Here is a 14,338-nt window from a genome sequence, read left to right on the forward strand (position 1 = left end):
CTGCTTAAACTTACAGCCTGCTTGTTCTCTGTGTCTTCCTAGCCTGCTTGTTCTCTGTGTCTTCCTAGCCTGCTTGTTCTCTGTGTGTCTGTGCTCCTACTGCCAAACCTCGATTGTATTGCTGAAGTCCTTGCTGCTTAAACTTACAGCCTGCTTGTTCTCTGTGTGTCTGTGTCTCTGTGCTCCTACTGCCAAACCTCAATTGTATTGCTGAAGTCTAGCACAAAACCCCATTGGTTACTTTTTTCTCTCTGATACCCCTCACATTCTACATTTACACCACCTTGACACATTTTTACCTAAAATTGTTTGTTATTTAACACATTTTATCCATAACTGTTAGTTGATTATATGCTGCTGTGACACACCTTTTTACATAGAAATCGCTAGCTACCTGTTACATTTATACCTCAGTGTTAACTGATTACCCACTGTATTGTATCCTACTGTGTTGTACCCCACTGTTGAAACCCCCTTACTGTTCACCAAAAAAGAAACCCCTCCCCAATTGTCTACCTTAACAACCCCATACCCCTCACTATTGAATTTTCCCTGTTTTTGTATTTGCTTAATAAAGTTTATTTTGCACCCCACCTGTGTGGTAATTGCTCCCCAAGATCCCATATACCTGCTGGCAGGGACACTCCTGTGCTGACTAGTGAGGCAACAACTATATATAAAATAAAAGTAGTTAATATTAAAAAAACCCACAATACTTCAAGTCCACCTGTGACTTTACCAGTAAGTCCTCGACTTCAGGGCAAGAACTTGCTTTGTTTTACATCTTCACATGTGTCCTACCTGCATATAGTAAATTCAGGTTCATATTTCTGTGCCTTATTAAATTTCACAATCCCATGAAAAGAGAAATCATAGAAGTTAGTGATGGAAAAGACCCACTAGATCATACCATCCAGTGATTACTTTTATTCTCTTGATGTTACATGTCTTTCCTCTCCATCCTGACTTTATCATCAGAAGTATTCATGTGTTATTGGAAACACAAATCTGCTAGACTTTCTGGTTTTGACTTTTTTTCTGCAAGTTCCATTGCTCTTGCTACACAATCATTTTACATCTTCAGGTTTTAAAAAAAGGTGAGCTAAAATTTTACATCCAACTTGTAGATATATTTTCAGTGCATTATCATCACACAGGGAGTCATTGATGGACATATCATAAATGGTATGGGATACATAGGACATGCAGCCCAAACTTCAATAGAACATATATTGCTACTGTCTTCATTAGGGCAAGTCTACCCTGTCCTCCTATTGGAAGAGGACCTTCTGTTCACATGAAGTGTTGTGGTTCTGCTTCACAAAGGAGTGTGAGTATTAAAAGAAGCACATGCTTCTGTGGATGAGAAGTCCTTGCACAATTTCATGCAAAGCTGGGGAGCAGTGCTGGACTGAAAATCTGCCACCGTGAAGATCTTTTTATCCTTCTTCCTCCATAGTGCCTAGGTACTAGAGCAACGGTAGCTACTCCAGCCATTAAGCATTCCCTACAGAATTTCATCATGCCCTGCCAAGATACTGAGGCTGAGTTCTGAGCAGATGATTTGAGATTTATATGCTAACCACAGAAAAAGGCAAAAGTCAGACACCAGTTTCTGCAGCCTAGGAAATCGATTTTAAAATTATTGAACACAGGATGATGTATGTTTCCTGTTGCACAGTCATATGTTCACAGGTGCACAAACCTGATTGGAAAATTGCTTATTGACATTTTCAGGCATATAATCAACTGTTTAGACCACATTTGCGATGTGCAAATCAGTGACCAAAAAGATCTGAAATATTGTTTCAATTAACTGTTGCGGATTGCATGTAATTTGAGGTCACAATTTCATTCCATGGCATTTGTCTTTCTTTACAGAAAATGGTAATGAATAGGAACAATGGTTCTCACATTCACAGAATGGTGGATGGTATTACGGGGGGTTGTGCCCCCCACATCTACACACAAAGGAGACCCAGCACATGCAGATCTCCCCTCTTCTTCACAGAATTGTCAGGCGTAGGGAACAGCTGTCTCTGCAGCATCACCCCCTCCCCCCATCTAATCTTGGACCTCACAGAAACTTCTCCTCTGGTCTAGGGATCTGCAGGGAGGAATGGGTGGGAACAGTGATCCAGAGGAGGGGTAAGGGATCAGGACATATCAGTTGGAAGAGACAGAGGAGGAGAAAGACCTGGGTGTATTGGTTGCAGGGGCGGCTCCAAGCCCCAGCACGCCAAGCGTGTGCTTGGGGCGGCAAGCCGCTGGGGGCACTCTGCCGGTCGCCACGAGGGCGGCAGGCAGGCTGCCTTCGGCGGCATGGCTGCGGAGGGTCCGCTGGTCCCGCGGCTTCGGTGGACCTCCCGCAGGTGGGCAGGCAAGCCACCAAAGGCAACCTGCCTGCTGTGCTTGGGGCAGCAAAATGCCTAGAGCTGCCCCTGATTGGTTGATCACAGAATGACTATGAGCTGCCAATGTGATGCAGCCGTGAACAAGACTAGTGCAGTCCTAGTGTGCATCAGGCAAGATATTTCCAATAGAGACAGGGGAGTGTTAGTAGCATTGTATAAGACACTGGTGCAACCTCATCTGGAATACTGTGTGCAGTTCTGGTCTCCCATGTTTAAGAAAGAGGGATTCAAACTGGAACAGGTGCAGAGAAGGGCTACTAAAAGATCTGAGAAATGTAAAATGTACCTTATGAGAAGAGACTGTTTAGTCTAACCAAAAGAAGACCTGAGGGGAGGTCTGATAACTCTCTAAAAATACATCAGAGGGATAAATACCAGGAAGGGAGAGGAGTTATTTAAGTTAAGCACCAATGTGGACACAAGAACAAATGGATATAATCTGGCCATCAACAAGTTTAGGCTTGAAAGGTGAAGGTTTCTAACCATCAGAGGAATGAAGTTTTGGAACAGCCTTACAAGAGGAGCAGTGGGGGGAAAAAAATCTAACTGGCTTGATAGACTAAGCTTGATAAATTTATGGAAGAGACGATATGATAACACTGCCTACAATGGCAGGAAGCCGATCTGTGACTGCTAACATTCACAGCTCTCCAATGGCCAGTGATGGGGAGAGCTCTAAGTTACTACAGAGAATTCTTTCCTGGGTGTCTGGCTGGTGGGTCTTGCCCACATGATCAGAGTCTAACTAATCGCCATATTTGGGGTTGGGAATGAATTTTCCCCTGGGTCATATTGGCAGAGACCCTGAGGGTTTTTCACCATCCTCTGCAGCATGGGGCCCAGGTCACTTGTAGGTTTAAATTAGTGTAAATGGTAGATTTTCTGTAACTTGGAGTCTTTAAATCATGCTTTGAGGACTTCAGTAACTCAGACAGAGGTTAAGGGTCTATTACAGGAGTGTTTGGATGAGGTTCTGTGACCTGCAATGTGCAGGAGGTCAGACTAGATTAGCATGATGGTCCCTTCTGGCCTTAAAGACAGAGGAAGATGCATATTATCCCCATCTCTCCACCCAGCAGAGCTTACAAAGCTTCCTTTTAAACGTAATATTGCTTAGGGTAGTATTACCTTTCTGACAAACTAACCACATCTGTGGTAGGGATACCTCTTTAAAGGGAGTTCCCTGGGGCAGCTGTAGGAACAGGAAAACCTGGCAGTGCAATTGCACCGAAGCTGAACAGTCAGGGCAAGAGGTTTGGGGAGTACAGAGCCAGCAGGGAGGGACAGACCTGAATGAAATCAGGTCTGACTTCCTGTTGCTCCCCAGGAGGATCCCTTGGGTTTGGGAATAGTTCCTGCAGCCTGTTCTGTGGATGGGCAAATCCTTCCCCTGCAGACACATTCATTAGGATAAAATTCTGCAACGTTCCCTGAGTTATTCTGCACCTGACGCTCTCTTGTGGTTTTTATTGTGAGGATGAGAGAGCCCATCCCAGAATTAGGGCCTTGGTAACATTTCTGCATTCTTCAGTATCTAAGCTTCCTTTTAAAGGAAAGGTGCATTTTGATGTGATACTGTATATATGATGATATAATGATGACATCAAAATCACTAAAGTATATGAAAAATAACCACCTTAAATACAAGAAAAATATGAGTAAGCTACCAACTTGATATCTGATGATGTAGTTGGAGAACTGTGAAATCTAACTTTTGAATGCCTGAGAAAGGGAGTAAAATTGCAAAAGCTAATGTAAAGTACATTTTATGATGCTTTAGAAGTATATCCTGGCTCATCTAATGGTTACAGTCAGGGAGATGACACAGGTAAAATTGAGACAGACTAACACACAAAAAAGATAGTTTCAGAATATCACCCTTTTCCCCCAGGTTATCGGGGTCTGTGCCTGGGGCACTTGAACTTCAATCTGATACCAAGATTGTTTACAATGCTTACATTGAAAACTTACTCCCTATGTCACTTTGCCAACCTTTCTACTATCCTATTGATTAAACAGTACATTAGCATAATTTTATGTTTGCTTAGAGTTTATACATGTTGGAGTCAATATGTTGTTCAGTCTGGCTTGGTAAATTGAATGAACAGCTATACATGTGTCCAATTTTAATTTGATTAACTATTGCAGATTGTTGATTTTAGTCACTTGTGCATGTTTTTTTTATCCAAATATTTTTACAGAATCTTACTAAACTCTGAGCTATAGAAACAGTACTGTTCCATTATAAACAACCACCACATTTATTTAGCATATCATCTGTGTAGGATGTGATTAGACGGTTCTGATTAACTTTTGTATTTTCTTTACTCACCACAAGATGGCATTATTTAGTTTTAATAATTTGGAAATGCTCATCTAGCAAAACATCAACCACAAAACTATTTCTTTAGCCCACAGATTTGAGAAACTAATTCAAACATGTTTATTTAAAAATAAAAAAGCATACAAGCTTTCAAAGCAAATCATTGGTAAAGGAGGGAGTTTGAAAACAGTAAGTTTCATTAAAGCAATGAGTCTAAATACTGGATAAGTAAACCAGTTCCAAAAACATAAGAACTAGTAACAACTTTGAACTCAAACCTCTTTTAGTTAAGTACTATCACATGTGACATTTAATGTGTAAAAAAGGAAACCTCAGCCCTAGAAAATGTTATTATATGATTGTGATGGGGTGTACTCCCCACACTAGCCCTGAGAAAGTCGATTTAGACCAGGTGGGCCCAATCAGCCAATTAAGCTTAAGCTGCAAATGGGGGAGATTTAGGCTGAGTGGAAGGCACTGATTAGGAGGAAGTTCACCTGTAGGGGAATAGATGGGACTTGTATAAAGCCAGAAGACTATCTAGAATACATGGAGGATGCTAGTGGTTTTTTCCTCTTCTTCTGCTGTAAGGGAAAAGGAAGTTGAGGAAAGGACTCCTTGAGACAGAATTTCAGCAAGTCTGGCAAGGATTACTTTCGGTAACAGACATGGATACATTTGGAGCATCTCTTCCCCTAAGAATGTCTCAGAGTCAGAGATTTGAGTAGAATAGTAAGTCTTTGAGACTTACAAACCTTCTGAGATAGTAGCAAATATATAGGAAAGTAGAAGGCCTGTTCTGAGTCAGAAGGAAAGAGAGAGAGAGAGAAAGGCACTGTTAGAGCTCAGGGAAAGGGAAGGAAGTGGTCACATAAAAAGAAGGAGGGAGGGAGGAAGACAGTATGCAGAGAAGGAGCTGATGGGGAAACAAGGAAGGTTTCAGTTGGTGCAATAACTGCCCAAACATCTAGGGTTTATCCAAACTGTTGTCACTTACCCTGTAACAAGGTGGGTGTGTTGACCTAAAACACCCCTGTTTAGGAGGTACTGATCCTGTTGTGAAAGGGTTTTGTGACTCAGTTTCCCTAATACTATACCTAGATATACTTGGGGTGGGAGTTCCTTTACAGAGAGAGATCCTATAGTATCGGTTGAACAGTCCTCAAGGAGGAACCAAATGTGGAAAGAAAGTTTGTGCAAACTATCTTATGGTTGAGTTCTTTGTTAATAAAGCCAAACCCCAGAAAGGGGATGAGGTTAGATACCACAGTGCATGTGCACTGTTCTTAGAGCAGGTTGTGAAATGGGCCTGTTTTTCCCCCCTGCCCCTTTATTACTGCTAATGCTGTAATAATAAATTGGCTAATGTGTATGTACACCACTGCCTGCTACTATTCTGTTCAGCTGTGTGCAACAGAGTGTAGGGATATCATTCTCCTGATAGCTAGACTCATGTAAACTAGGAGTAGCCCCACTTGAAGTCAATGGGTATGTCTACATTTAGTGTAAACCCAAGGTCAGTCTCAGGTTTGAGCCCAAACTTCACTACTGTCCACACACAAATCTGTGTGACTTGGCTCAGCAAGCACTCAGGTCACAGCTCCTAGGACCCATTTGTGGGGGTGGTTCTAAGCCAGTGTCTCACTGACACTTGGGTCCATGTACTGTTGTTTTTGCGGTGTGGATGCAGCTCAGACCATAGATCTAAGTCAGAACGATGGATGAGTTAGTATAGTTGTGAGACCTGGGTTCAGCAAAAAAAAAAAAAAATCCAGGTTTACAAGGCACTGTGAATGCCCAAGCACAGGCTTGGAAACAGAGTCCACAAGCATGGGTCCCACAGACATGGGTTTACAATGTAGGGTAGATATATGCAATGTGATTTTAGTGGTATAAAACTGGTGTAAGAGAAAAATGAGGTTACATTACTGTTAACAGATAACATTGAAACAATGTTTTCTAAAGAGAAATCTAGAATTTATCAAGGAGCATCCCACTGAGCAGTTTCCATTGTTCATAGGTGGTGGTGTTTTCAGAAAGATTTTTAGTGATTCTGGGAGTGAAGAATTTTGTTTAACCTCAAATTAAAACCTGTGAGGAGCATCCTCCTGTTCTTTTAGCTACAGGCCCCCTTCCTTTTTTCAGGAAATGCAGTTCAGCAATCTAGCTCCTCCTTTTGTATACTATATTTTCTATGCAGTAGAATGTGGGGAAATTTCAGAAAAATGTTCACTGAAAAATGCAATCTAGGATTGACCTGAAATATATATGAATTGACACACTGAATAGTTTGGGGGGGGGGGGAAATTGAGGAGGCTTGATTCACAAGATGACTTAGGCACTATTCATGATAGTGGTGGTGCTACAACTCTTGCCCTTGTACCTTATAGCCCCATAATTAGAGTCCTTACCTAGATGTGGGAGACCAGGGATTCAAGTCCCAACTCTTCTTACATTGGAGCAAGGACTTGAACTTGGGTCTCCCATGTCCCAGGGGAGTGCCCTAAACACTGGAATTTAAAGTAATCTAGGGTACATCTTTCTCAATCTCTCCTACTGAAATTGTTCAAGTTTGTATAAATAATGAAATATTCATTGGGCCAGACAGAAGAAGCACCAGAATGACTATAACATGGTGGTTAGGTGGCTTATCTGGGTTCCCAATCCCTGCTCCAATGAATATGTAATTATTTATACAAAGTGGAACAGCTTCAATTGGAGACACTGAGAAGGCCCCACGCTAATGTGCCCTCTCACTCAGTAGTTAGTGCACTCACTTGCAATGTAGGAGATTGAAGTTTAAGTCCCTCCTCTGAATCACAGAGTGGGGACTTGAAGCCAGGTGAGAGCTCTAACTACAGGACAAGGGGACCTCTCCCTTCTGTTTTGTAAATGACATTTTCAGATTTCTGTTCCTTTTAACAAAGAAGCAATTAAAAATGCCTGAAATCAAAATGAAGCATTTTGTTTTGGATTGACCTAAAACAATCTTTTTTTTACTTTGGCCACTGAACCAAAAAAGCCAATTATCCATAGGGTGACCATATTTCCCAAAGGGAAAATGGTACACTGTGCAGGGATAGCCCGAGCCCCCGGGGGAGCGGGGAAGGCAGGGCTTGGGCAAGCAGTGATGCACATACTCACTAAGGTGACCATATTTTCAAAAGGCTGGGGCTGGCATCGCTGCTTGCACCAGTGCATGTTCCTCTGCACCCCACTTTTTTTTGACAAAAGTGGGCATTTGCTCTTGCCAACAGATCAAGAGCAAACGGGAAAAATGCCCACTTTTGCCAAAAAAGTTGGGACGGCTAGCACAGGGCTTAAAAAAGGGATCGTCTCAGCCAAAATGGGACATATGATCACGCTAATTATCCACACAGCTTTATATTACAGATTAAGCTCAGACAAGGCCCAAGAAGTATAGGTCTACATGAAATGAAGTGGCTCAAAGGAGGCCCTCCAAATTGGTATCCTGGATAAGATGATAGAATGACTCTCACTGGAAAAGGGAATATTTGTAGCTGATCTTCCAAGTAGCTCCTAGGAAACATAATGCTCAGAGTATGAAGTAGGAGAGAACAGTAAATGCCAAGAGATTGTCAGAAGATTCAGAAGGCTTCAGATGTCTGACGAGTTTTACCATGTCATTCTCTGCTGATGTAATGCAGGTATTATCTTTAGGCAGCAGATAGCCATAACTACTAAGCAAAATAATACAGAAATATTACAGCACTTTAACCAACCATTAGTGTGTGTGGAAGTCGTCATTTGCATGAGTAAACAAATGTTTCTCAATGATACCATGGGATATCTATATTTAAGGCAAAGGCAAATTCAATGCATAGTTGTATCTTGCATTTCTTTCAGCATATGACAGTGGGTTCTACAGTGCAAGAGTGAGAAAATGAGAGAGGGGGATTTATCTGATTTACATCTAATTTTTTAATGGAAAAACACCGCTTTTCTTATAGGTCTCTTGTGACGTTTGTCAGTTCTTGAAAGCTCTGTAAGAGTGGCCTTTGTCTAAAATTGCTTTGAACTGATCTTGGAGGATAATGCTTTGTGTGATAGCATTAGGTTAAAATGCAATAAAGAAAATTTATATTGCAAATGAGACCATTTTTAATCTAGTGGGTCAAGCCAGATGCCATGATGCAATCGTTTTAGATAATGCAATCTCCCTTGTCACTGAATCCACAATAAATATTGTGTTGCTTGGTTTGCTTAACATAACAGGAACATAATTCTCACTATTTAAAGGCCCACTGGGAACAAAAAAGCTAATTGCAATTCCTATAATCAAATAGCTGGCAGAATGCAATGTTTTTATTCCATCCATATAAAAAAAGATCAATAGACTGATTATTTCCCTGCCAGAACACTATATATTATCCAAAACAGTATAAAAAAGTGCAAAATAAATCATTCAATACCCTGCACTGAATTTTGAGTTCTTATATTAGGTTTAATTCTGCTCCTGTTGAAATCAATGGGAGCTTTGCCATTGCCTTCAATTAGAACAGGATTGGATCTATTGTGTCTTAGTGAGTTATAAAATGTCAGTGGAGGAACAGATTGAAGTGGTGATCTGCAGTAGCTGCTGTTTTGAATTACAGAGTCAGCCATGCAGTTCAGCTAGGAAATAAGACAGACACAGTGTTTACCATTAGAATCCATCCACTATTTTAATTAAGAGATAATGTCACTGGAATATAACTCTGTTCCAGGATAAGTCTCTTGTTGCTGGATAGATGCCAAAAAGCCAAAGACATTTACTGAACATAAACACTCAGAAGCAAACATTTCCAAACTGGGAGACATTTATCCTTAGGATATCATCCATTTCAATTTTTCTGTTACAGCAGGTGCTCAGAAAATAGAATAGATCAGTGGACATGGATGCATCATAGTGTCAGTTATTTATCATGGAGCAGACTGTCTCTTCCCATGGTAAAATCCACAGGAAAATAATTCCTCCACATTCTTTCATAGGAGAGGTGTGAAATTGCTCCCCCAATAAAAGGTCTGACTCCAAACCTCATGGTCTGCTAAAGGCCAGGCCCATTTGCACAAAGAACTCTCAAGTTCTGGACCCTTTCAAGAATGATTCCACTATGTAGAAAGGGTTCACTGAAAAGATGGTAGGACCTGGGCTGTTTTTATCTCAGCAGCAGAATTTTTTAGTTCCTGCTGTGTGTCAAGTGATAGACAATGTCTGTGCATTTCTGCCCCACCATCGGTCTTCCTCTCTTCCACTCATTCTTCACACACAAAGATTCCAATTCAAGACAGCACTTAAGTGTGTGCTTAACTTTAAGCTTTTTTAACTTTGCGAGGACTTGAGGATGTGCTCAAGTGCTGTCCTGAATAGGGGATGCTTTCCAGAGTTGGGGCCAAATCCCTGGAACCATGGAGGATCTTATGCAGGGATCAGGGTAGTAAGGACTGATGTCACTAATGGACAACAGCTATCTCCATACATGGAACTAGAGGAAACAATCCTTCCCATACTAATATTAAGAAACTTCATTCTAACTTGTTTAAAGAACAAACAGATTTCAAGGCCAGAAGGAACCATTGTGATCATCTAATCTGACCTCCTGCATAACATGGGTCATAGAATTTTCCCAAAATAATTCCCAGAGCAGATCTTTTAGAAAGACAGCCAATCTTGATTTTTAAAATTGTCACTGATGGAGAATCTATCATGACCTTTGGTAAGTTGTTCCAATAGTTAATTATTTTCACTGTTAAAATTTATACCTTATTTGCAGTCTGAATTTGTCTAGCTTCAACTTCCAGCCATTAGATCATGTTATAGCTGCTAGACTGAAGAGTTCATTATCAAATATTTGTTCCCCATGTACATACTTATAGACTATAATCAAGTCACTCCTTAGCCTTCTCTTTGTTAAGCTAAATAGATTGAGCTCCTTGAGTTTATCACTATCAGGTATGTTTTCTAATCCTTTAATCTAGCTCTTCTCTGAACTGCTCCAATTTATCAATAAACTTCTTGAATGGTGGAAATCAGAACTAGACACAGTATTCCAGCGCCAAATACAGAGGTGAAACAACCTTCCTACTCCTACATGGAGATATACCTATCTCATAGAACTGGAAGGGACCTTGAAAGGGCATTGAGTCCAGTCCCCTGCCTTCACTAGCAGGACTAAGTGCCAATTTTGCCCCAGATCCCTCAGTGGCCCCCTCAAGAATTGAACTCACAATGCTGGATTTAACAGGCCAATGCTCAAACCACTGAGCTATCCTTCCCCTCAAGGGTTCCTTGTTTATGCATACCACAATCACATTAGCTCTTTTTTTGCCACCACATCACACCGGGAGCTGAAGGTCAATTGATTATCCACCATGACTCCCAGATCTTTTTCAGAGTACCAGGGGGATGGGATGCTTGGCCTAGGAGTTAGTGTCAGACTTGGGCCGATGGGCCAGGACCTGATTACCAGGAATCAGGCCTGGTTGGAACACCAAGAGATTAGGATCAAGTGACAGAACCAGAGGGCAAGCACCGGGAGGCAGCTACCAAGAGTCAGGCTGAGATAGGATACCAAAGGTCAGGATCAAAAAGCAGGAACAGACATCAGACCAGCAGTCCATGGCAGGGTGAAGCCAAGTTGTACAGATAATTTTGTTTCCTCTTCTGCCCTAAATAGGCGCCTTGGAGCTCTCCTAATCAGAGTGTAAAGGCATGGCTTGTACCCCAGTTAGGCTTCATGGACCCTGGTCTCAGCTGCTATCTGTGAGCTGCCAGGTGAGCTAGCACCTAGGACTCCCAAAAATCCAGATTCAAGGTCCATGGGGACTGACACAGAATCACTGCTTTCCAGGATAGTATCCTGCATCATATAATTATGGTCTATATTCTTTGTTCCTAGACATATACATTTACATCAGCCATATTAAAACACTTATTGTTTGCTTGTACCCAGTTTGCCAGGTGATTCAGATCACTCTGTAAGTGATTTGTCCTCTTTGCTATTTACCCACCTGAAAACTTTATCAGTGATGATTTGTTTGTTTTCTTCCAGGTCAGTTATAAAAATGTTAAATAGCACAGGGCCAAGAACTGATCCCTGTGGGGCCCTTCTAGAAACACACACTTTCAATTAGCTAACTTTTGCTCCATTTAATGTGTGCTGTCTTAATTTTATATCTTTTTAGATATTTTAATCAAAATGTCATACAGTACCAAGACGAATGCCTTACAGAAAGCTAAGTATATTACATCAACACTATTACCTTTTATCTACAAAACGTGTAATCTCGTCAAAAAAAGATATCAAGTTAACTTAACAAGATCTATTTTCAGTATACTCATTCTGATTGGCATTAATTACATTACTCTCCTTTTCTTCTTTATTCATTGAGTCTCATATGATCCCAGGCAAGATAATGGAGTGGCTGTATGTCAGATGGGTGGTTCTATAATACCCAGGTCATCCTATTTACACTTTTTAAATATTGGCACAACATTAGCTTTCTTCAAGTCTTCTGGAGCTTCCCGAAGTGCACCAAGACTTGTTGAAAATCAACATTAATGGTCCAGGGAGCTCTTCAGCCAGCTCTTTAAAAATTCTTGAATGCAAGTTATCCCAAATTACTGATTTTAAAATGTTTGACTTTAGTAGCTGCTATTTAACAACCTTCTGAGATACTAGTCGAATGGAAAGAGTATTATCATATGATATTACTGCATCATCTGTTTTTCCCAAATACACAACAGAAATAATTTATTGACCACTTCTGCCTTTTCTGCATTATTATTGATAATTCTACCATTTCTATCTAGTAATGGACCAATATTATTGTAGCTTATGCCCAAATAAATCTGTTAGTCTTTAAGATGCCACCAGACTTCTCGTTGTTTTTGTGGATACAGCCTAACACGGCTACTCCCGATACTAATATTATTGTTAGAATTCTTTTTGCCCTAATATATTTAAACTCCTTCTTATTGTCCTTAAGTCTGCTGGCCATAGATTTCTTTGTGTCTCTTTGCTTCACTTATCGATTTTTTGCAATTCTTAATTTGTGATGTATCTTCATTACTATCAACCTCCACTTTTTTCCATTTTTGTTATTGTACGATTCTGGATTTTTGGTCACAAACAGACCCATATTATTATTAATTATTTGTATTATTGAGGCACCTAGGAGCCCCTGTCATGGACTAGGACCTCATTGTGTTAGGTGCTATACAAACACAGAAAATGCAGTCCCTGCCCTCAAGGAGCTTACAGTGTAAGTAAAAGTGTACTCTGGGAAAAGCTTACAGTTATCACACTTTTTCTTAAATATACAAGTCAGCTGTTTTCCAAGGGGCTGTGCTCTTCTATATGGTTACACTTTTATCTGCAAATAAGCCTAAGTACACCAATTTCAATTGGTATAACAAAATTTGCCTGTTTGCATATTAAAGTATGCAAAACCCTACCACAACAGGGAACATTAGAGAAGGAGACACTGTCAAACATAAAGACAAAGTATCTGTTTCTAGACACAATATTAAGGGCTGGAATTCTCAAAGAAGCCTAAGGTATTTAGGCACCCAATTGCCTTTGATAGAATACCAGAATAATAGAATAGCTATGGGAATTGCCCATAGCCGCCTTTGAAAATCCTAACCAATGATATTTCATGTTTTCTTTAAATGTCATTGAAAACAGCTTTTTGTCTGGTTTTAAACATTCTTTTTTCATTCTTGTAGCTCTAACATTTCAAGATGATGAAAATGCTTGAGATGCAAGAATGCAAAACAGATTATAAACTTTAAGTAAGATTTAGGCAGACTAGTGGGAAAAACTTCCTGACAGTGAGATCTACAAGACTGTGGAATAATCTCCCAACAGAAGCACTGGAAGCCTCATTCCACTAGACATTTAAATTAGACTAGAATGTGCATTAGGAAATTTACAATTGTGGAACAATCTTGCTTTGGCAAGACCCACTTGGAGCCTGATTCTGAAGTCAATGGAACTTTACCATTGACTTCACTGGGCACAGAGTCATAACCTTGATGTCCTAATATTTTCCATCTGTGATTAGATTTTACAGCTACAGGGAAAATGACTAGCCCCTTTTAGCTGTAGCTAAAAGCTGTAATAGAAATGTACAAATGTAATACAGATGTAGCTGTAATACAAAAAGCAAACACATAGCATTAATTAAAAGGAAAAAATAGCTTTTTTAAATGTTTTGTTTTAATACGCTCAAATGGTAATAACCAAGGTAATTTTAAGAGATAATGTTTAATCTAGTCATGTGTCTTGTACAGTAATTGCAAAAGAAAGGTGCAGAAGTTATGAAGGAAAAAAATAAAGAAGCTAATTAGAACATTATTTTCTTCCTATCCCCAATAGTGTTACTCCTTTGAAAGACATAAAGACTAATGGAAACACTGACTGGGCCTGAATCTTTTTTACTCTGTGGCCCCTTTACACTATGCTGGCAGTGTAAAAGGGGCCTTAAAATGTGGGTAAATTTTCAGGGTGGTGTAAATGTACTATAAATGAGAATCAGACTCACTGAATGCAATATGACAATTTTCCCCTCCCACGCAAAATCAAAATACAAAACA

This window comes from Mauremys mutica, chromosome 6 (genome assembly GCF_020497125.1).
Source record: "Mauremys mutica isolate MM-2020 ecotype Southern chromosome 6, ASM2049712v1, whole genome shotgun sequence".
Lineage (NCBI taxonomy): Eukaryota > Metazoa > Chordata > Testudines > Geoemydidae > Mauremys > Mauremys mutica.